The sequence below is a fragment of the Triturus cristatus genome, chromosome 10, assembly GCF_964204655.1.
Source record: "Triturus cristatus chromosome 10, aTriCri1.1, whole genome shotgun sequence".
NCBI classification, from domain to species: Eukaryota; Metazoa; Chordata; class Amphibia; order Caudata; family Salamandridae; genus Triturus; species Triturus cristatus.
In genome coordinates this window covers 905,330,328-905,351,783 of record NC_140593.1, presented here as the reverse complement: position 1 = coordinate 905,351,783, position 21,456 = coordinate 905,330,328, and the positions used below count along the sequence as shown (strand labels likewise).

The window sequence follows — 21,456 nt, the reverse complement described above, 5'->3', positions numbered from 1 at the left end:
TGAGAGGGATTTTGCTAAGGCATTCATCAGGACTGAGGTTTGGGAACTCTGAACCACAAGTAGCTCAGGTTCTCAGAAGGGGTTTGTTGCTGTCTATCAAAATTAGGAAACATTCCAGAGTCTGGTGAAAAGGTTATACTTTATGGACTTTGTTCCTATTCCCCCACATGCTTATGATCAGATACAACCAATTGTAATGACTTGTAAATGCATAAAACACCTGGAACCCGCAAAGTAAGATACACATTACTTGGAGGTACCATACAGCCTTTATTTTTGAGCCATTAGACACATAAACAGGTTTCTGTTGAATTGACTATACAGTAAAGTCTGCTATCAATATTCAGCTTTTCATTATTCTAAAGAAACTGATTAACATCAGGGCTTAAATAAAGTTAAAAGGAATATAAAATTAAAATCCATGCAGCAGAAAATAAAACAAGATCCCTCTAGGTGGTTTGTGGGAACTGATCATATTTGAAGGACATCTATGTTGCTTCAATTTCCTGCTTTCAGCTAATTGTGTCCTCAAGGTGATCCAGGAGACCCATTCCACCAGGGCGTCGCCACGGTTTCTTCTTTGTTACACGACTTTTACGTCTGTATAGAACGCCTTCTCCAATTGCCTCTCCAGTTTCATTTAATATTTGGTTTCCATAAGGTACCTAGAGACAAAATCAGACGTTTAAGTATCAGAGGTAATGTTCATTTTCATAATTTGCTTCATAAAGATTTGCACTATAATACAATTCTTAGGTCTTCGTTGTTAGACATGATGAGGAGCACTATAGGTAATCTGGCACCCCGAAGTACAGAAGGCACCAGGATAATTTTCTGAAGTATAGGATTGCATCTGGATTACAAGTGATGCCCTGAGAAATTGGAAATAACCTTGCAAATCTATGATTCCACATGATTTCCATAGTTTTTCCTCTTTTTCTGGTCTTTTTGCCTCATTGTTCCTCTCATGACATTTAGGGCCACATGTAGCTAATTTCTATTTACCGATTCCTAAATACCGAATTTTACCGATTCGGTATTTAAGAATTGGTAAATAGAATGTAGGTAAAAAATCGGTAAATTTTACCGAATCGGTAATATTCGTTATTAACGATTCGGTATTTACTGAATCGGTAATAAGGAATACCTTCCTAGTCATTCCTATGGGCCTGGAGGCCCATAGGAATGAATGGGAAGCCATTCACTATTACCGATTTGGTAAATATCGAATCGGTAATAGGGGAAGCATATTCAAGAGTGGCATGGTGTCACATTGACACCCTGTCGCACCCCTGAATCGCGCATGTGTGCACATGTGGCGCACATACATGCCCTAAGGGCATGTATGTCTGCCACATGGCATTTCTAGAAAAGCACACAATTTCTTTTTAAAAGGTATTCGTTATTTACCACCAACCTGTAGTTGGTGGTAAATAACGAATCCTTAAAACAAAAATGCACTCGCTTGAGTGCTCCCTACATAGGATTTAAGGATTCGGTATTTTACCGATTCCTTAAAATAACGATTCGGTAAATTACCGAATCCTTAAATCCAGCCTCCTACATCTCAATTGCCTAAATACTGGTCGGTAACTGGAAATTTACCGATTTTCGGCCGTTACCGACCGGTATTTAGGTACCTACATACGGCCCTTAGAGCCTTATTTAAAATTTGTTGGAAGGAATAAGAACCATTGGCATGTGGGAGTACTTTAGTTCCATCATGACGAGAGTCCTCCACCCACCAAATTTAGAGATGTCCAGAGGACATTTATTGAATTTCCAGAAACCACCATCACAACGGTTCTTGTAAATGCATTGAAAGTTTGACAGATGACTCCATCAATATGATAGAGTCGTACATCAATCTTTCAAAATTCTTTTAACTTGTAAAAGCAAAATCCCAAAGCAGAATATTGTTTTTGAAAATAAAAATGGCATTGATCCCCTCACCATGGTAGTTTTCTCCCATGGCGTAGGTTTCATTTTGAGGATTACACTACCTCTTACCGCCAGGTTTTACCTGACAATGATGGATACTCTGTTGGGTCACCAAGGTGTGTATCGGTGTCGGTGGCAGAGCTGTCTGCGTTGTCAACAGACTGAAGGCGATCAGGCTCTAAATGAGGCAAGCAGACTTTCATTTAGGAGGAGAGGGTACTCTGTCACCATAACGATGGAGTATCCTCTCCGCCAACCTCTAGATCTGGCCCTTAGTGTTTGCTGTAATGCCCCAAGTGTCCAAGGGTACTGTCTTGCTTGCAGTGCCACAATATCCAAGTTACAACTCACTGACGAAGACTAACATGACCAAAACGGGTCTGGGGTAGCTTGTACTCCATTCTGGAGGGGGTCTCGCCTGGCAATTCAGACTGGACAGTTCTCAAGAGCAGAAGGATCAGTAGGAATATGGAAAAAGAGGCCCTCAATCTAGAGTCCCACAGTGGATGAAAAGCATTCCTCCCATTACTTGTTTGTGCTTGCTTTTTGTCTCAGACACATTTTGGCAGCAGATTTTAAATGCCAAAGTGTGCACGAGGAAAGAAAATCAGGAGTGCATTAAAAGATTGTTCCCTGCAGTCTAGGGACATGTAAAGTTGCTCTGTTGCAACTGTGCACTTTAAAGAAAGCAAAACAACTTTACGACTTAGAGAATTGAACACTTAAGAGAGCAAGCAGCTTTTACTGTAGTTTACGGTAGACTGAAGTCATACCTGGAGCTGCTCTGGGATTTGAGTGGAAACAGGTGGAGCAATATTTCTTGGCTGCTACATACTAACTTTTCCAATTTTAAAAATATTTGCCTTCAATGCAAGGCTACAGCTGCATACCAAATGATTTGCTGTAAGTGGATTACCAAAAAGAAATGTGATATGCAGCAATTAAGCCATGTGCTTGACAGCCTGCACCTTTCCTTGGAAGGCTTTCACTACAAAGCCCCAAAAAGCAAGGGGAAAATGAATCTTTAAGCAAACAACCTGATTCTGACCGCCTGCTAATGGCTCACTTAACCCCTTCAGTGCCCATGACGAGCTGGACTCGTCATGGGCCGCGGTGGCGCTGTGCCCATGACGAGTCCAGCTCGTCATAGACCCCGCCCGCTAATACAACGGCCGGCACAGGGCGGGGAAAGGGGCGGGCACTGAAGGGGTTAAAGACAAGGCATGCTTTGCAGTTCAACTGAAGGGCATGCTGATGGTAGTCAAGCCAGTAGTCCAGAAAATGAGAGACTAAGGCAAGTCTGCCATTTGAAATACAGCATATGAAGCAGACACATCAAGGAATAGGTGAGAAACTGATCACTGCTTGTCCCCGCAGTCCAAAGTCATCCATGTCTTGCTTTCAGGTTCTGCAGAGTTGACATGGGGTGAGAAATGTATTGCGTGTACTCACAGTTGGTGGCATTTGGGAATAGGGGCAGAAAAGTTGTTGGGTAACAGTACCAGAGATCCAGGGTCACCTCTTCTCTGACTCTAGAGAAAACACGTATGCACACACAAAACACACACATGCACACACACAGACATACACACACATTCACGCACACAAACAAATGCAACACTGCAACACAGACACAGACATACACCCGAAAGGATCCCCTTATAAGACAGACTACCTACCAATACTTACATGGAGAGAAAGAACATGAGTGGCTCACAGAAAGGCACAGCACAGCAGAGAAAGCTAGAAGAAAGCCCTCAACTCTTAAGATTGTTGGACTATGAGGACACCCCAAGAGGCACACAGCTTGTCCTATCCCCCTGCGCTGGCGCTGTTTCGGCATGCCTAGCACCAATGCAGGCACCCTTGCATAATGGTGCAAGAATGCCTGTGTTGTTGGCAGGATTGTTTTTGTGCAGGAAGGGACACCTTCCTGCACAAAAACAATCATGGGAGCCTTTTTCCTTGTTCTACGTGTGTTGCAGAATGCAGGACATGTTGAAAGAGGAAAAAGCAAAGAAATATAGTTATTTTTCATCGTTACGCCTCACCTTGAGGCATAAGGTTTTGGCGCATCCCCAGATATACATGCTTTTTTAAATCTGGGAAGCGTCAAAATATATGGGTGTTACATGGGAACACCCACCGCAAAGCCTATGGAAAGTGTCCCGAGCGCAAAGTAAGGCAATGGAGCAATTTGCACAGCCTTGCCTTACTCCATATCTATGAGGCCATTCACAGCTACACAAAGTGGATTTGCGTGGCCTCATAGATATGATTTCAAGGATTTTGCTGGCCGAACGTCTCACAAAGTGACGCTCCAGCAGCGCAAGTCGCTCATAAATATGCCCCAACATCTCTGGAAAACCATCAGGAGAACCTGTCTATTCATAAATAATTGTGGACACCTTTTAAAGATGTAACTTTGACCATGAGTGAAGTAGAGCTCCATGAGCACCTAGGGCCTCATTTATGGGGTTTTGACAGTGCAGTAAGTCAGCTTGCTGCACTGCCCCACGTCAAAGTGAAAGGGTCAGAATGCACCTTAATTAAACAATGCAGTGCATTCCTGTCCTTTTCCCCTTTGTTGGCGCCGTTTTGGCAACCTTGTGGCAGCACAGACCCCCTGGCACCATTGTGTCAGGATGCCTGTGTTGTTTGCAGGATTGTTTTTGTGCAAGAAGGAGCACCTTCCTGGACAAAAACAACCCTGGGAGGCATTTTCCTCTTTCTATGTGTGCTGCAGTATGCAGCACACATGGACAGAGGAAAGAATGAGGAGAAAAAAAGTTATTTCTCCTCGTTACGCCTCACATAGGGAGGAGTACTGCTTTGGCACATCCCCAGTTTACATGGCAACGCCCATGGAACGCCTCCCGAGTACAAATTAGCAACACAGCAATTTGTGCTGCCTTGCCTTATTCCATATCTATGAGGCCATTCAAAGCCACGCAAAGGGGCTTTGAGTGACCTCATAAATATGATTTCAAGGTTTGCCCCGCCAGAGCATCAGAAGAAGTGATGCTCCAGTGTTGCAAGAGGCTCATATGGGAAGGTAAGTTTATTATGCATAGTTAATTAAAACAAGTGCAAACATATTACAAAAATTTTAAATAGCATAAAAGTTTGTTCATTATAATCGTCATTTTTAAAAGCGTACAGTAAAAGACCCAGAGTAATTGTCCAGCAGCATTTTTCCCTGATACAGGGCAGCATGTTCCTTAGCGTCCTAATGACCTCCTGCTTGTTATCTGTGTAGTTGTTCCCAGTTTCGGTGAGTTTAACAGTCTGTGCTCGGTCATCGCAAGGAACTTAACATATCTGCAGTTCAGTTTCGTATTTGCAGGGTTCATACAGGCAAGCACTGCTTGCCTTCTAGTGCTAGTCCCTAACTGCTTGAACTGGTCCTTTAGGAGGTGTTGGCGGGCTAGACAAAGTTCTTCACAGAGGCAAGTCAGGTGGAGAATGTCGCCCTTTTCTTGGTTACAGAGCGGACTGGCTTCTTGGCCTTTGCTCCTGAGCCATGGTGAAAGATGCTCTCTACTCGGCAAGACCCCTAATCTGAGTTTCAAAAACCACAGTTTTATGGCCTTAGGATAGCCCTGACTGAAGTATGATTGTGGTGTCAGGGTTTTGTACGAGATTAAGGTCATCCATGCGTGGTTTCTTTTTGTGAATGCGGCCTTGTCCTCTAGTAAGGAAAGAGATTGTACGTTTTTCCAGACCAGTTTTTTAAACGTATTATGCCCAAGTTGCATATCCCAAATCGCAAATTGGTTGGTGACCCCCAGGGCTGCCTTCAAATAAGATCTTGCTTGAGATTCGTCCCTGCTTTGGATGTCTTGCCATAGCAGCGAATTTAGGGTGTTAGCCGTGGCCAAGCGGAGTTTGTGGCAGCAGATGATGTAGGCTCCCTCTCTGGCAAGATCTTGTTTTAGCAAACCAAACTCCAGCCTTATTTGGGCAGGCGAAGTGTAGTGCGGGAGCGAAAACATTATTCTGTAGACTTTTGTTTGGGTTGTGTCCAGGTTCTTAGAGTCTCTTCCTCGTAGTACCTCACTGCCATAGCAGATGGAAGGGAGTAATTTAGCCTGAATAACCTTCAGGTAAGGAGTCAAAATTGGCCCCGTCAGATAGTTGGCTAAGTTTTTCAATGTGATGGCAATGCAAATCCCTCTCCTTTTTGTTTCTTGTTTATGCTGTGCAAATGTACCATCTCTGTCGAAGAAGACTCCAAGGTATTTATACTCAGACGCCGGCTCTATTTTTTGACCACCTAGGGCCCATGACTTCTGATGTTTGTTCTTAGTGTTGATTGACATGGTTCGGGTCTTGCTCAGGTTTATTTTTAGATTGTTCTCCGTTGCGTAGCTATGCATTTGGATCAGAAGCTGCTGGAGGCCGATGTAGGTATGGCGTCATCCGCGTACAGAAGATTACTCAGAGATTCTCCTCCCAGCCTCGGGGAATGGGAGTTGCGTGTTTTGAGTAGACTTGGTAGGTCAGCCATGTACAGATTAAACAATATTGGGGCGAGCACACACCCTTTCTTGAGGCCTTTGGTGGTACAAACCTTAGATGACAAGTGTGTGCCGCCTCCTAGCTTCACTTGCACCCAAGTGTCAGAGTGGAGAAGCTTCAGCATGTTGAGCGTCGGCTGTGGTATGCCCCATTGTGCCAATTTCCCCCAAAGTCTGCCTCTCTCGATGTTGTCAAATGCTGCACTGAAGTCGATGTAGCACAGGTGCAGCGGAAGTTTTTTAGTTTTTGCACCATCTATGATTAGGGAGATAGCCAGAATGTTGGTTGATGTTCCTGTGTTTTTCCGGAAACCGGTCTGGTTCAGTGGTATGATCTGGTTTGCTTCCGCCCATTGCACAATCTCTTCTAGGATGGTTCCCGCAAAGTATTTTGCCTCATTATCAAGGAGGGCTACTAGGCGATAGTTGTTAGGGTCCATTTTGTTGCCTTTTTTGTATATAGGGACGATCGTCAACCCTCTCCAAGATTCTGGGATTCTATTTAGGAGTCTGACTTCCGAGAATATCGGTTGCAGAATGGTTGCCCATTCTGTGTTTTTTTCCTTAAATAGGGCTGGCGGGATGCCATTGGGTCCTGGCGCGCCTTCTTTCCTGCCCTTACAAATCTGCTTTTTTATTACAGCTATTTGCTGGGCGGCTGATAGCTCCAAGTAGTTTTTAGTTTGACCTTGCTCTCTCTTGATCAGAGATCCCGGCGTTGGCGTAGTGGAGTCTGCCTCTATGTTGTTACCTCTTTGTGCTTCTGTGTGTTCCAGATGGTCATTAAAGTGGCTGTAGAGGTAATTGATCCATGACTCTTCCACGATGTGCGATCCTAGGTCTTTATGTTGTGGACGCAGGATCCTGTTCACTGATTGCCAGAAGCGGGCACTATTGCTGCTTTTAGTGTCATATAGTAATTTTGCCCATACCTCATTTTCAGCATCTTTTTTATGGACCATTTTATACAGTTGAGCTCAGCCCTTTGTTTTCCTAGCTCTGCTCGAAGATGTACATTGTTAGGGACTGATCTTAGCTTCCGTAAGGTCAAGTTGACTGTTCTTTTGTATGACCTTACTTGAGCTCTCGGACCTTTTTTTAAGTTGCTTTTGCTATTTTCTATATGGAGGTTGCTTTTTGGGGCGTTCTTAGTTGCCAGTTCTTTTAGCAAAAATCCTGTGTATTGCTCCCAGTGGGAGATGTGCCCAGCTGCATCTGGTTTGTGTGTGTTATATATGAAAAGGGCAATTTCAGCCAAGGTGGTTGAGTTGGTTGGCGTGCATTTGATCCTTTTCAGGTTGATTGAATAGATCTCCCCTAGCATATTGTCTGGCTTAATTGTGTTATGCGTCTTAGATGTCAAATGGCATTCCTGGGGACGGTGGTCACTTTCACCCTTGTCCCCCATTCTGAACCCCCGGATATGTGGAAATAATGCTAGACTGGAAAAAGTGTAGTCCAGTATAGAGCTGGCAGTTTGTGAGTAGAAGGTTTTTACTGGAGGAGATTTAGTCGGAAATCTTCCATTTAAGGCCCGAAGATTTTGGTATTCTAGATCTTTAAGTAAAGCGTTATTTTGATATTTTCTCCTATGTAGCAGAGAGCTTTGTGGTGGTTTGGTGTAAATTTTATTGAGGGCTAAAGCCTCTTCTTCTACTGATGAACCAAGTAAGTTTTGGTTGAAGTCCCCTGTCAAGGGGAAGAGAGGCTTTTCCATCTGAGTGACATTCTCCGTCAATTGGTTGCAGATTGTGTTAGAGTCTTTGGCTCTGTGTTTGGGGTGAACGTATGCGTTGACAAGGCATATCTCTTCTTCTTTGTTGCCTAGCTGTATTTTTATCTTCACTGTTAACGTTGTGGATGTGGATGAGTCCATAAGCTCATAAATATGCCCCCTAGTCAGAGCAAATAGCAGATTCTGACAGTGAAACAGATTCACACTGACGAGCAAATCACAGAATTTAAAGGAATCATGAACTAGCTATGATAAAAGGAGACCAGACAATCTCTTATATGCAATGCACCAAAATGTGAGAGAAAGGCTCCAATGTAAATAATTTATCAGAGACTATGCAGTCACAGGTGAGGCCTATGCATTAAATGCTCTGCCGGATGATGTGTCACACCCCAGGCAACAGTGAAGCGGAGGGGCAGGGCCATAGGAACTAGCACCATCAAGACAATGCTTTAGGACCCATTGGGAGGGGCATCAAAAGAGGATAACTGTAGCCTTCTACTGCTCGATTAGGAGAACAGCAAGCAGTGTCCCCCATGACCAGTCATGGTCTGAGTAGACCAAATGATGACACTGCATGGAAAGGGGCCCAGACTCCTAACCAGCTACGGTGCATAGAGGGAAGAGATCTCAGATTGGTAAATAAAACACTACCACCTGCATCATTTTGTAAGTGTATACATGTGGTTGGTCATTGCTCCTTTTTTCTTTTGGCTGTTTAGTACAGCATCTTGCCACTGCTGTATAGCATTGTCCAAAGTAATTGACAAAGCCTGTTGGTCCAAAGTTGAGATCTGTTTACTTTGCCAAATGCTTTTATTTTGTTCTGAAGCTCTGATGAAATTAGCAGACCCTGAAGGAATGAGCCTGACTCATTATTTGCTTGGTGAATGGACATACATAAATGAAAGGAGGAGGTGGAGTCAATAATCAAATTCATTTATCCTCAAGGAGGATTAGTGTACTGCAGAGGAATTTAAAGACTCGTGTTGGATCTGCCTTTTCAAAGCCAGCTCAGTTTCTTGGTATATATGGTACAAGAACCCTGCCGCTTTTTCCGCACTACTCTTTTTCTTTTAACTTTTTTTAATTGCAATTTTTCCCAGGTATAAAAACAAAAAACACCCCTTCCCACCTGCCACATGCATTAGAAGACAATCCCAGATGGTTATATTGGATCTTATCAAAACATTAAATATTGCACCAAACAGACAAACAATCAAAGGGAATGGGTATAAAATTAGCAATTCAGCATAATGCATTACACTTTCTTAACAAAAAAGAAATTAGTACAGCCTAAAGTGCATCTCCGGCACTACTCAAATGAGTCATTAGCAAAGCTGAGAGACTGAAAGAAGGGAAACAGCTTTACAAATGACTCCCATATGCACACTGCATGTAATAGAATGGTGGGTGAGCCCTCTTTATGCAGAGTGCATGTAAATAAAAGGATGATAGCCTTGACTGATGCCACACTTCTCTTCTGATTGGCAAACAAGTCTGTGACCAAAGTAGGAGAAGCAGAAACAGTCAGGCATGACAGCTTCCACAACAGCAAGAAGAAAACCCAAGATAGACCAGAGGTCCGCCTGCATGGCCATCCAGCCCCAATAAAAAAGGTAGGATGGTTGAAGAATAGCTAATGTGTGTGTACATTTGTCTGGGTGCATAGGGAAGCCTGCGGTTGCAAATGAGTTTTACTGCAATGTAATGTTAGTTTGGGGTATGGGTGTGACAAAAGATGGGAAGGGATTGGGGACACTCATGTCATATGTTGGTCATACCTGAAACCTTCTGGGTATTAGTGGATATTTGTGGTTATATTCAGGCTCTCCTGACAACAGTCACCCATCCATAACATATTTGTGAACATTCTTGAAGAGATGTGGGCTATCTCTGCATAATATGGGCCCCTCCAATACATAATGATGGCAACATGCTGGCTGGCCCTGGAATTGTAGTGGCCCTTCCATGACAGCCCCCTTGTCTTATGATGGTCCTTCTTGACATAATTCTGTCTGCTTGCTAATTGGTGGACATCCCTAGTATTTGATGATGATGATGATGATAAATGGTCCATGTGTGAGAGTAATTGTGAGTGCTTGGTGAGAATGACAAGCTTTAGCTTGGAATATTTTGGATCGATAATCTCTGGTCAATGTTCCCTCCAAGCTTCGTCCACTAGGTTTTTCCCAGTTGATTTCAGTCTTTTGAGCCCGTATTTAATGGATGACATCTCGCATCTGTTTTGAATAGAGTTGAAGCTAGTGTAGCACTTCAGGGCTATTGTGGGAAACCCTGCTTGCAGAACGAGGAGTGACTTACAAACTTTTGGTACTTGCCTATTTTTGTTGTACGTTTGTTCAAGCCTCAAAATTCAGCTCCATATGCAAATTGGTTTCCCATCTTGTCTTGAACTAGTTGGTCAATGTGTGGAGAGGAATGGTGATCATGTGAGTGGGCAAGCCTGAGGATGGCTTTTAATAGGGCTCAGATTTCTTGGTTGAATTCTATATATGTGAAATCTTTTTTAAGGTTGTTGGTTAGTCCCAGGTTTGTAAAAGAGTTAATATCTTTGAGGCATGTATTAGCAATGGATGAGATTGTGTTCTTTCTCTGCTTTTTCCGAAAAACATAATTTTGTTTTTTTGTTTATCTTGAGTCCTTTGTCCAAATAGTATTTTTCCATTGCTCATCATTTGGGCTTTTAAATATCTAGGTATGCGAGCTATAAGAATGGAGCCATTAACACATAAAATAGAAGATATTTTGAAATGCTCAATTAGGAGGATTACAGGGATTCTTGGTAGAGCTCGATCATACAAAGTGAAAATAGTAGCAGTGCAAGGAGGCAGCCCTGTTCAACTCCATATATGATGGTAAACTGTTGACTCAAGAGTTAATCTTGGTTTATCCTTACCTGAAATGTCATGTCAGAGTATAGCATGTTTATGAGAGAAACATGAGAAGGATTTAGACCCTTGTGTGAGAGTCTGTTCAACAGTTTTTGACTTGGTACATGGTTGAAGGCAGAGGTGAAGTCCATGAAAGCAACGTAAAACTCTCATAGTGAGTGAGGTAGAGAGGATGGAAGTTGGAAAACTATATGGATACAGGGGTGAGACGATTACAGATTTAGAGATGCAGGAGAATGTGGTAATGGGTGATGGTAGAGTAGGAGGCTGTTATAGCTGAAAGTGAGAAACCTAAAAGATAATAAGTGGTAAATGTTAGATATTATTACAGGGTGGTATCTCTGGTGCCTGCATGCCTGATAGCTACAGTATCTTACATGATCCCAGGGTTTCTTAAGCTCAGAAGATGCCACATGAAACCACCAGCTGCAGGTTCTGAGTTTAACTCACCTGGGTCTGCATTCCATCATGCCCCTGGGCTCCTTGCTGCTGCTCCTCCAGCTCAAAAATGGTCCACAACTTGCCCACTTAAGGTTTCCATTCCATTCCATTCCTTTCTCTTTTCTTTTCCTTTTTTTTCATCATGGCTTCCTTGACACTTTTCTGGTTTTCCCACTCCTTTGTGGTTCCTTTTGTGGGATGTTTGATGTAATTTATTTTGCCTGTTCTTTTCCTTTAGTCAAGTTGGTGAGTGTGTTGAAACAAAGCCTTATTTCTTCATCTGTTTCTTTACTCCCTCTACTTGCTGATCCTGAATTCTTGCTTCTAAAGAATTTCACTATCGCATTCCAGACTGCTGCTTTTTTTTAACCCTTTGAAGTATTCATTGGTTACCAACTGGAAAAAGAGTTCAATTTAAAGCTCTCTGCTTCATGTTTAAAGCTAAAGCAGGACTTGGCCCGAAACATGTACAAGAGCTGGCTTCCCCTTATATACCCTTCCGAGAATTGAGATCTGCTTGTCAGTTCCATTACTGGGTGCCCAGAATCCACCCGGTTAGATTCAGTGGACGTTCTTTTGCTTATCTAGGGCTAAAACTGTGGAACGCTCTGCCTCACTATATAAGAAACTGCACTTCCTTAATGCAATATCGCAAACTTTTTAAAACATGGCTCTTCTAAGTATGGTGTCTTCAGGATCTCCTTGCTGTTGCTTAGCCCGGGAAACCTGATGGGTAGCCCTGCACTCTACAAATTGCAGTTAATAATAATAATACGAATAATAATAATAATGATCCAGCAAGGAGGTTTTTTTTTACACCTTTGGCTTTTCCCTACCGAGAAAGTGTCATCTTTTTGAGAGCACTTGCTGAACACATTCCAGTGTATAACAAATACACCGAAGCACACCACACTTAAGTTACTCTAATCCTTTTTGTGTAATCCACAGTCCAGCCAATCAGAAAGGTGTCCTTTGAAGAAATTCACCACACATGATAAGTAAGGTCAGTGTAGGTATTTTAATGTATTCCATTATAAAAAACAGCAGCCGACGTAGCAGCTCTATCAATATATTGTAGTTTGTAAATATAAAGAAATTCTTTTGTATTAAAAACTCCCAGTAAACTTCGAGTTGAAATGTGTAAATCCAAAAGTATAAAGGAATGGTACATCCAGATAGCAACCGCTATATATTTCTGGAATAGTTGTCCGTGCCTCAAATAACGTGTTAGATCAATCGATGGTCATATGTGTTGGGCTCTGTTTTCAAAGAGTGAAGACCTTGATACGTCCACTCTATTCGGCACTGCATTCACAGGAACGTTCTCCGTCAGTCAGTGCAGCACTGTATAGAGTGGTGAATTTCTTCAAAGGAAACCTTTCTGATTGGCTGGACCGCAGATTATGCAAAAAGGAATAGAGTAATTTAAGAGTGGTGTGCTTCGGTGTATTTGTTGGACTTTGGGTCTAGACTGTATTTACAGTTCTAGCAGTTTTACACCCAAGTGGGCAGGTGTTGTGACACCATGAGAGCACCCAGATGATATGTAACGGAACTGCGATTGGTGAAGAATTACTATACCAGACTATAATAGATGTGCAAATCGATTAGCATACCCACATTGTCTGTTTGTTTAACATTCCAGTGTATGGTGAAATAGTGACTTCTGGAAACAGTCACTTGTATATCGGACAGCAGAAGACCCGGACTGGATTACGGGTATGTGTCCAGACCTGGGCAGGTTGCAATGATAAAAAATGTCTGTCTGTTTCTGGTGTAGATCCTGGTGTAGGCCTCACTGCTGTCCTTCAACAACAAACGCAGGAATTGAACAAGTTAAAAACTGAGAATTCAGCTTTTTACCTAACAATCCATTCCTGGACATGCAACCTTCCTGCCATTAGTCCTTCAACTTCTAGGTATTCTCAAGATCTTTCATGATTAAAGAAATTGTTCAAAGCCCTGGTGATTTATTTTGCATTTTGACTTTGACAATTTTTCTCTGACAGATCCAAAGTGGGGTATCTGATATGTTCCTCGACCGGGGCAGTTCGGATTTGGGCAACTCCTTTTGGTGTCACCAAAGTCTTTTGTTTGAACAATTGTGCAAATTTATTGGCACTCTTCAAGAAAATGCAGAGGAGGCCTTGCACGTGATATCCGAGGTAAATTCAGATGTACTGTACTGTACTATTGTAAACAATGTTGTGAGCTTGCTGCTGACACCACCTGGATGGAACATACTCAGATGACCTAATTCTGAAAAGGGTTAAAAGAGGTGATAAAGGATGAATGTGCATGAGTTCAAGAGCATTCCCATTTGTAGAATTACTGTTTCAAGTTCTCCTGATTGAACACAGAATTTAAGGAATGTGAATGGAAAAGCAAAGAAATCAGTTCACTTCTAATTCTCTTCCCTGAGTTTTTAGGTGGACTGAGCAAACAACAGAGCCTACTAATCCTCACCTGATGTCACTAATGAGCCAATGCAGCTTGGGTTTGCTGGAGGCCCATTGTCTAATGCCGAAAGGGATTGAAGACATAAGGCAGGCCTGGGTCTGTATTATGCAAATGTACATCACATGCTGTGAGACTGTACTATTCAACCTTGCAGGCCATAAGGAAAAACCCAGAATTTGTCATTTGTAAAGGAGAAAGGGGTGGACGATTCTACTCTTTCTAAAGTATTCAACTTATCTGATATCTCCAGTTCACACTTGTTTATATTGGATTTCATTCTTCAAGTCCATCCTGCCCAGTCCATCTCTGTTCCAGCCTTATTGGATTCTGGTGCCTCCAGCATTCATATGGACTTGAATTGTGTCGAGCGAATTCAAATTCCAATAAGGAAGAAGTCATCTTAGGATCATATAAAACTATCAACAGATCTCCACTGACTTCCTGTCTAGTGACCTCCATCATGGTTCCTCTCTTAGTGTCCTTGACAATCATAAAGGGATGGTTGCCTTCGATCTAATCATGTCTCGTTTGCCATTGTGCTTGGGAAACCCGGGATTGACTACACAATCTCTATGTTAATTGGGAGAGCAGGGATGTTTTTTTTCCCTCAAATGTTTTGTAGAAACAATTGTTTTTTACAAGAATTATAAAGTTCCAGTGGTACAAGAACTTTCTGAAGACCAATCTCACTTCATTATAGCCCAAACATTGCACAATCCCATGGCTTATCAAGAATTTCTTGATGTCTTTCAGAGGCCTACTTCAGTGTCACTTGTTTCTCGTACGGATTTAGATAGTGCTATCCCAACAGAACCCCAAGTCATAATTCCCTAGCACAGAATGTACTCTCTTTCCCAGCACATGATTCAGGTTCTGATGGGATATTTGGAGGTAAAGCTTTGAAATGCCTGACTGTCCAGTCAACTTCCCTGATGGAACTCATTTGTTCTTCATCCCAAATATGTCCAAAGAGCTAAGACCTTGCATCAATTATTGCAGATTGAATAAGGGCCCCATGAAGGACTATTAGTCGCTTCTACTCATCAAGAACATCTTCGATTTAATTCCAGATGCTAAATGTATTTCACAAAGTTAGATCTTTGTGGAGCTTACCATCTGCTCCACATAAAGAAGGGTGATGAGTGAAAGATGGCCATTTGAACAACCTTTAGTAACTAGGAACAACAGGTTATGTTCTATTGCCTTACCAATGCTCGAGCAGTTTTCCAGCAATTCATTAACAGCATTTTCTCTAACTCATGCACTAGCTTCTTCTGTTGTACCTGAATAACATCCTGGTCTTCTCTGCCTCCCTTCCAGAACATTGAGTCCATGTTCATTGCATTCATCTTTATCTCAGGGAAAACTATCCGGTAAATTTGAGAACTGTGAGTTTGAAAGAACAGAAGAGTAGCATTTGGATATTGCCTCTTTGAGAGTGGATTATCTACAGACTGTCCTAAGATCTCTGCATCTTGTACTCGCTGGCTCCTAAGCCCATCAAGGAGACCCAGAGTTGTTTAAGACTGGCTAACTTATATAAGGAGTTTATAAACAACTTCCCAACATGAGTAGCTGTAGATCTGCCACAATAAAGTAAAAACTAACTAAAGGTTTTTCTTGGACCCCTTAAACTCCTGGAAGCCTATGTCAATCTCAAGAAGACTTTCTCTCAAGGTCCTGTTTTCAAACATCCAGCTCAATCCAGGCAATTTATTGTGTTTACTGATGCTTCAAAGTTTATGGTTGGAGCACTGCCTTCAGCTCCAGGAAGAGGATACCCTAGTGCATCCTATAGGTTTTTTTTTAATCTCTCCCACATCTAGAATTCAGATGAGCAACAGTATTCAGTTTTGGAACGCAAGCTCTGGGTCCTCGCACTGCCTTTTGTCATGCTCCTATGCTCCTCAAGCTCCAAAATGACAATCATCTGTCTGAGGATTTTCTGCTGCCTTTTAAAACTGCTACACACAGAGCTCACTTCAAGTTTTCATTCTCTATCTTTTTCATTTCCATCAGGGCTATCTCTTCACTGATTCCTTTCTGGTTTTACCAACCCTTTGTGTTTCACTTGTGTGATGTTTGATTTAATTTTCGATTTCTGCTCTTTTGCTATATAAAGGCTTCTGTCTGGTTGAAGCGTGCATCACAATAAAGCTTTGGTCCTTCGCTTTTTCCACACTCACTCCACTTGCTGAACCAGACTCCTTGCTTTTGAAGAGTTCCACTATTTCTCGAGTCCTGTTTTTTTAACTCTCTCATGTCTTCATTCAGCATAGAGGTTTTTTACACCTTTGGCTTTTTCTTTACGAGAATGTGACAGCTTCTCGAGGGCACTTGCCTGTCACACATCCCAGCATATTATGACAATGTAGTTTTCAGAAAGATTCACCCTCACATTGGACAGGATTTAGGGCAGGCATCCTGACCTGAACAGGGATGAAGGTGAAAGACCTGAACAGGGATGAAGGTAAAAAGTTTGGTGTATGATGAAGGATTCGAAAATGTGGAATGTTTATGTGAGAGACAAACAGGAGGATGGAGTTGAGAATGCAAGGTGGGGTAGGAGGGAAATTTGACACTTAGAGATTAGATAGAGCTATAGGTGATAGAGTGAGAGGTGTGAAATTATACTGAGAAAAGAAAACTGGAATTTAACGTGTTCTATAATGAGAGAGAAGAGGGTAAATAAACCTAGCAAACATACAGAAGAGGGTAAGCCTGTTGCATACAGAGGTGAGGGTTTATTGGTGGCCATATTGGGTGGAAGGAATGTTATTAACACACAATACACACTCCAGTTTATAATGGACTGGGGCCACTGGGAGCATAATAACAGATTCCTGCACATCCACACCAAAAGCACGACACAGAGAAGACTGTTTGTGCCAGTCTATACACTGGAGAGGCCAGGATAACAAATGATGGAAATGTGGAACTTAACACCAATAAGTATATGCAAGAGGTCAATATCAGGAATACATTGACCTAAATATAAGCAATTTGTACATTTATTATACTTCTGCTAAATTTAGAAGTTATAATCCAGGTGTAATTAGCCATGGCACATTACCAATAAAAGCCCTTATTAACAAGCAACTCTATACTTGAGTACTAGAGTTAGCTAACGATATAAGGTCCTCTACTGTGCTTGAAATCGAAAAATAGAAGTGCATGTACTTTGTACCAGAGTACCTGCTTGTTTCTGAAAAGTGCTGGTACTCTCCAATTAAAGTATAGCACTTATCTTGCGAAGTGCCGGTACTCTCCCTCTCAAAATTAAAAAGTTCTGGTACTCCGTACCGGACAGTACTAGCTCATTTAAAGCACTGCTCCTCTCCAATAAATGGTAGTATGGCCAACAATTCATGAACAAGCACGGAGGTGAGGTGCAATTTTAGCACGAATATAAATCTGGATTCAAATTAATCTTTTTAAATGGAATCCTAGTATTGACACTAAATCTTTTCCACTGGAAGTCAGTAATGAGTCCCTCTATTTCATTGTATTTTACTGAGCTTCCAACACATCTATGAATGTAATAAAATCATTGATGGAACATTTTGGACAACGAATATTGCAGAGGAAAAATGTCACCCTCTTCGGTGGTTTGATTCTGTGGTTTGACTCTCCCTTCAATCTCCCTCTTCAGTTTAATAAGACCATGAAGTTTTTAAATCTAAATCTGATTAATACTCTGCCCACACACAAAGCTGGTCATCTATTAAGTTCCATCTTTTCCTCTCTATAGAGAACTAAAATGAAGCTGCATTCCCCTCCATTATGGTGGAACAGTCATGATGTACTACAATTTGAAATTGAATTGCCCAGGCATTTAAACCGCAACTCAAATAGGAAAAATTGTACAGGTTGAAAGTGGTAAATTTGTTTTCCTGAGTCTGTAGCTGATCAGATCTCTTATAGTTTTACTAATTGTTTTCAATCCCTTGCTAGCCTTACGCCTTTAAAAAAATATTTCATTATTTAAAGGCGACACTGGCGGATATTTTATATGCAAAGATTCCAATTACTAAGCAAGAGATGAAAGTCAAGCCCAGAATCCATGGTACCCTCAGAGATTACAGGAAATAAACTTTCAAGCAAGCAACTAGAATGTAAGAGCAAGAAAACTATGAAAAATAGATTTAAAACACTCTTTCATTAAATATTATCAGGAGCAGAATACGTTTGTTGCAATCACATATTTACTTAGAGCAGGTATTAAAAGCTCAAAATGTGTCTAAAGAACTCTTCAGATTCGTCAGTGACCTGTAATCCCCTATTAGGAGTACCTCCATCATTAGAGTGTCTCCTATATTTCGTGAAAATTTGGTGGCATTATTTGAAAATAAAATCAATAAAATTAGACTTTACATCTGGAAAGAAAACATATCCCAACCTACTTGCCTTGCTTTAGTTCAACAAAGTAACAAACCTGCCTTTTTCATCAGTGTATGCCCATTTTGGATCGGCAATCACTTACCATAATAAAACACTGGGGGCCCCTGGCTCTCCTGACAATATTTGCCCAGCACGTTGGATGAAAAGGCATCATTCACGAGCCCACATACATTTCGCTATTTTTCACGAATTCTTTAGCCTCAGGATTGCTCCTCATTATTTGGACAACAGCTGTAGTCATCCACGTTAAAAAAAATGCTAATTTATGATCTCATATTTCTAGCAACTATCACCAATTTCCTTGCTTCAATTTCTGGGCACAGCTCTTGAGAATATTATTTACATGCATTTGTAAGAATTTGTGGAAGCGTATTACAGTTCAAGTGCTTTTCAAACTGTTTTTTGTTCAGGTATGACACGGAACTCTGAGATTTCAGCTACTGATCTTCGTCGAAATGTAGACAAAGGTCGCGTAGGAGTTTTAATATTATTGGGCCTGTCTGCAGCCTTTGACACCATAGATCATACTATTGTGTTATCGAAGCTAACTGACTTTCGAATCACTGGCAAAGCCCCAGGATGGCCGTCCCTATTTGTGACAGAAAAAGAACCAATGTTCGAAGCTATTCACCCAGATACGTTTTTATAGCATCTCATACAGGAAAATGTTAGAGATGACACCCGTTTCATTTTGCTTACCTGTGTGTGCAATAGATCACCTTTATGCAGGGTCGACAGATACGTTTCGTCGATTGTGCTCTTGTATATTCCAGTGGTTACGTCAGCATTGCCAACGTGGTCACTCCTCGAGACATCTGGCGCAGGCGCAGACCGAGACACTGATGCTACAGCGAGCACCAGCACGAGGCAGATCCAGAGCTCCATTTCGCTGTCTGTCCAAAGTGACGAAACCTCCGAGTTTGGAAGAGCCTCTTATAATGTCCCGCTGTTTTCCTTCTCTGCACGTGAATGCTCTGCATGTGACAACGCATCTAACTTCAGTGTAGTCATGCATTGTCAAAGTTTCGACTTGCATATCGTTCGTCATTCATGAGTTTCTTCTCACGCTTTCATACCGAAGCAGGCCATTTCGTAAAGCATTGCTGTGGTGGAGTCTATTGTCTCGCGATGCTTGTCACAGCTTGATGTGAGACCTGCATGAGTTGGCAGTTCAACAAATGACTTCCGTTCTCTCAGGGCGCTAGGTGAATGCATAGTCTGTGATTTCTCAATGTGGTACCAGTAACTGGAGCGAGCGAGAGGTGTGCCAGTGATTGTAGGTATTTGGTAAGTTGTTGCAGGTAAATATGAGGACACATATTCTAGGACTCACCCACACACACGGACACAGACACACACATGGACACACACACACCCCCATAACATAACTTTACTCAGGGCTTTAAGTGGGATGAAAGAACTAGGGGGCTCTCAGTAATTAAGGGTGTGGCTTAAAAACACATAAGCTAAAAATCTGTGTTTAGCACAGTGTGCCGCCCGACTGGTATTTTGCTGTTCCTGTCATTGCGTTCAGATATATGATACAATAAGTCACATCATACCTGCAAGTCAGGACCATTGGCTTTGTCAATGGTTGCTAGTCGCATAAAATAAATAAGCAGCAACTGTGGCTTGTTTATAATATTGAAATAGCTTCCACTTAAAGCCATGGTGACACCACGACAATGTTACTGCTCCTGAGTTTCAAATCGAGAAGGGACATCCAGAGAGAAAATTACTCTCTTTAAAGGATTTCCCTTCCTCTACAACGCTCACCACGCTCCCATCGATGTGCCTGCTCTCACTGCAGTCTGGAAAAAAAACTGGACCGCCTGTGCCAGGACACAAAACAGAGCCCGATAGAGACCCATTTCGAGGCCCCCTTAAAAAAACTGCCGTTGCTCAAACCCGGTGAGACCAGGCCCACTTAAAGCCCTGACTTTACTTATGAGAACCGACCATTGACCATAATGAAGTGTGTATTTGCTATTCTAATTCCACGCATACTTTGATAGTAGGTGGGTTAGAAAGTGCACCAAAGCAAGTCTAACTGCACTTGAACACCCCTGAGAAGGGAGGGTAGTAAGATCTAACTTTACGTAAAAAAAACAACAGATTCACTTAAAACACATAAGTTATGGAGACGTTATGGTTAGGTATGTTAATAATATCTAACTTCATGTTAATAAACCCAATAAATTCCCTGAAAAAATACAATGGTTAAAGTAGCATTGTAGTTCAGCCTTGTAATGTATGTAAAAAGCATTGTTTTAAAACCAAAAAACACTGAAGTTCACCAGTTACAGTTTACTGAGCTAACTATAACTTGTGTCCCTGCCATGGACTTCTTATGACAAAACATATTGCATCACTCATGACATGTTCAATAACATCATTGATGACATCACTGAAGACATCTCAAATTACAGCACTAATGATAACACCTAATGAGTGTGACAGTTTGGTGTATGCTTAGCATACTGGAAGTGATTCAGGAAGGTACATCTAGACCTATCTAATTTTCTATAGCCTCTTTACTGCTAATGGGTGCAAGCTTTTCTAACATCTTTGGGCTTCTAATGAGTCTTGGACAATGCTAAAGTTGAGTTGGTGGTTGCCAGTGTGGACCACCGGCACTTATTTTTGGGTACCAGCACTTATTTTTCCACTACAGATATTTACTGTGCAAGAGAGGGGAAAAATCACAAATTGGAAAGTTGGGGGAAGGAAAAAAGTAGGAAAATGCAAGAACGTGCAAGAGTAAAATAAAGCACAGGGTGTGTGTGGAAGTGAGTCAAAGAAGCATGACGTGGATTTATGACTACCAGCCTTGGTATTCAGCACGCCAACATTTAATTGCACCATCCATGGATTTCTGAGCAGAGCTATGGACACAGGTACTCTTTCTTTAACAAATTAACCTCTAGTCTTGTGCATGTGAAGGGAGTGAGCACTCTGTGAATGTTTGTTGCAGAGGGCGAACACCGCTGTGTAGTTATAGTTGACTGGGTTTTTATGGGAAACAGATTTTTTAGTTTGCTAA

General features: G+C 41.8%; 1 long non-coding RNA gene across 1 annotated transcript; it reads right to left on the bottom strand.

Moving 5' to 3' along the window:
* Positions 1–250: 250 nt before the first annotated feature.
* On the bottom strand, positions 251–19,530 carry LOC146796226 (uncharacterized). The gene is made up of 2 exons (XR_014969903.1): positions 19,113–19,530; positions 251–665 (listed from the first exon to the last, which is right to left on the bottom strand). It is a non-coding gene; the product is annotated as an uncharacterized LOC146796226 (long non-coding RNA).
* Between the last annotated feature and the right edge of the window lie 1,926 nt (positions 19,531–21,456).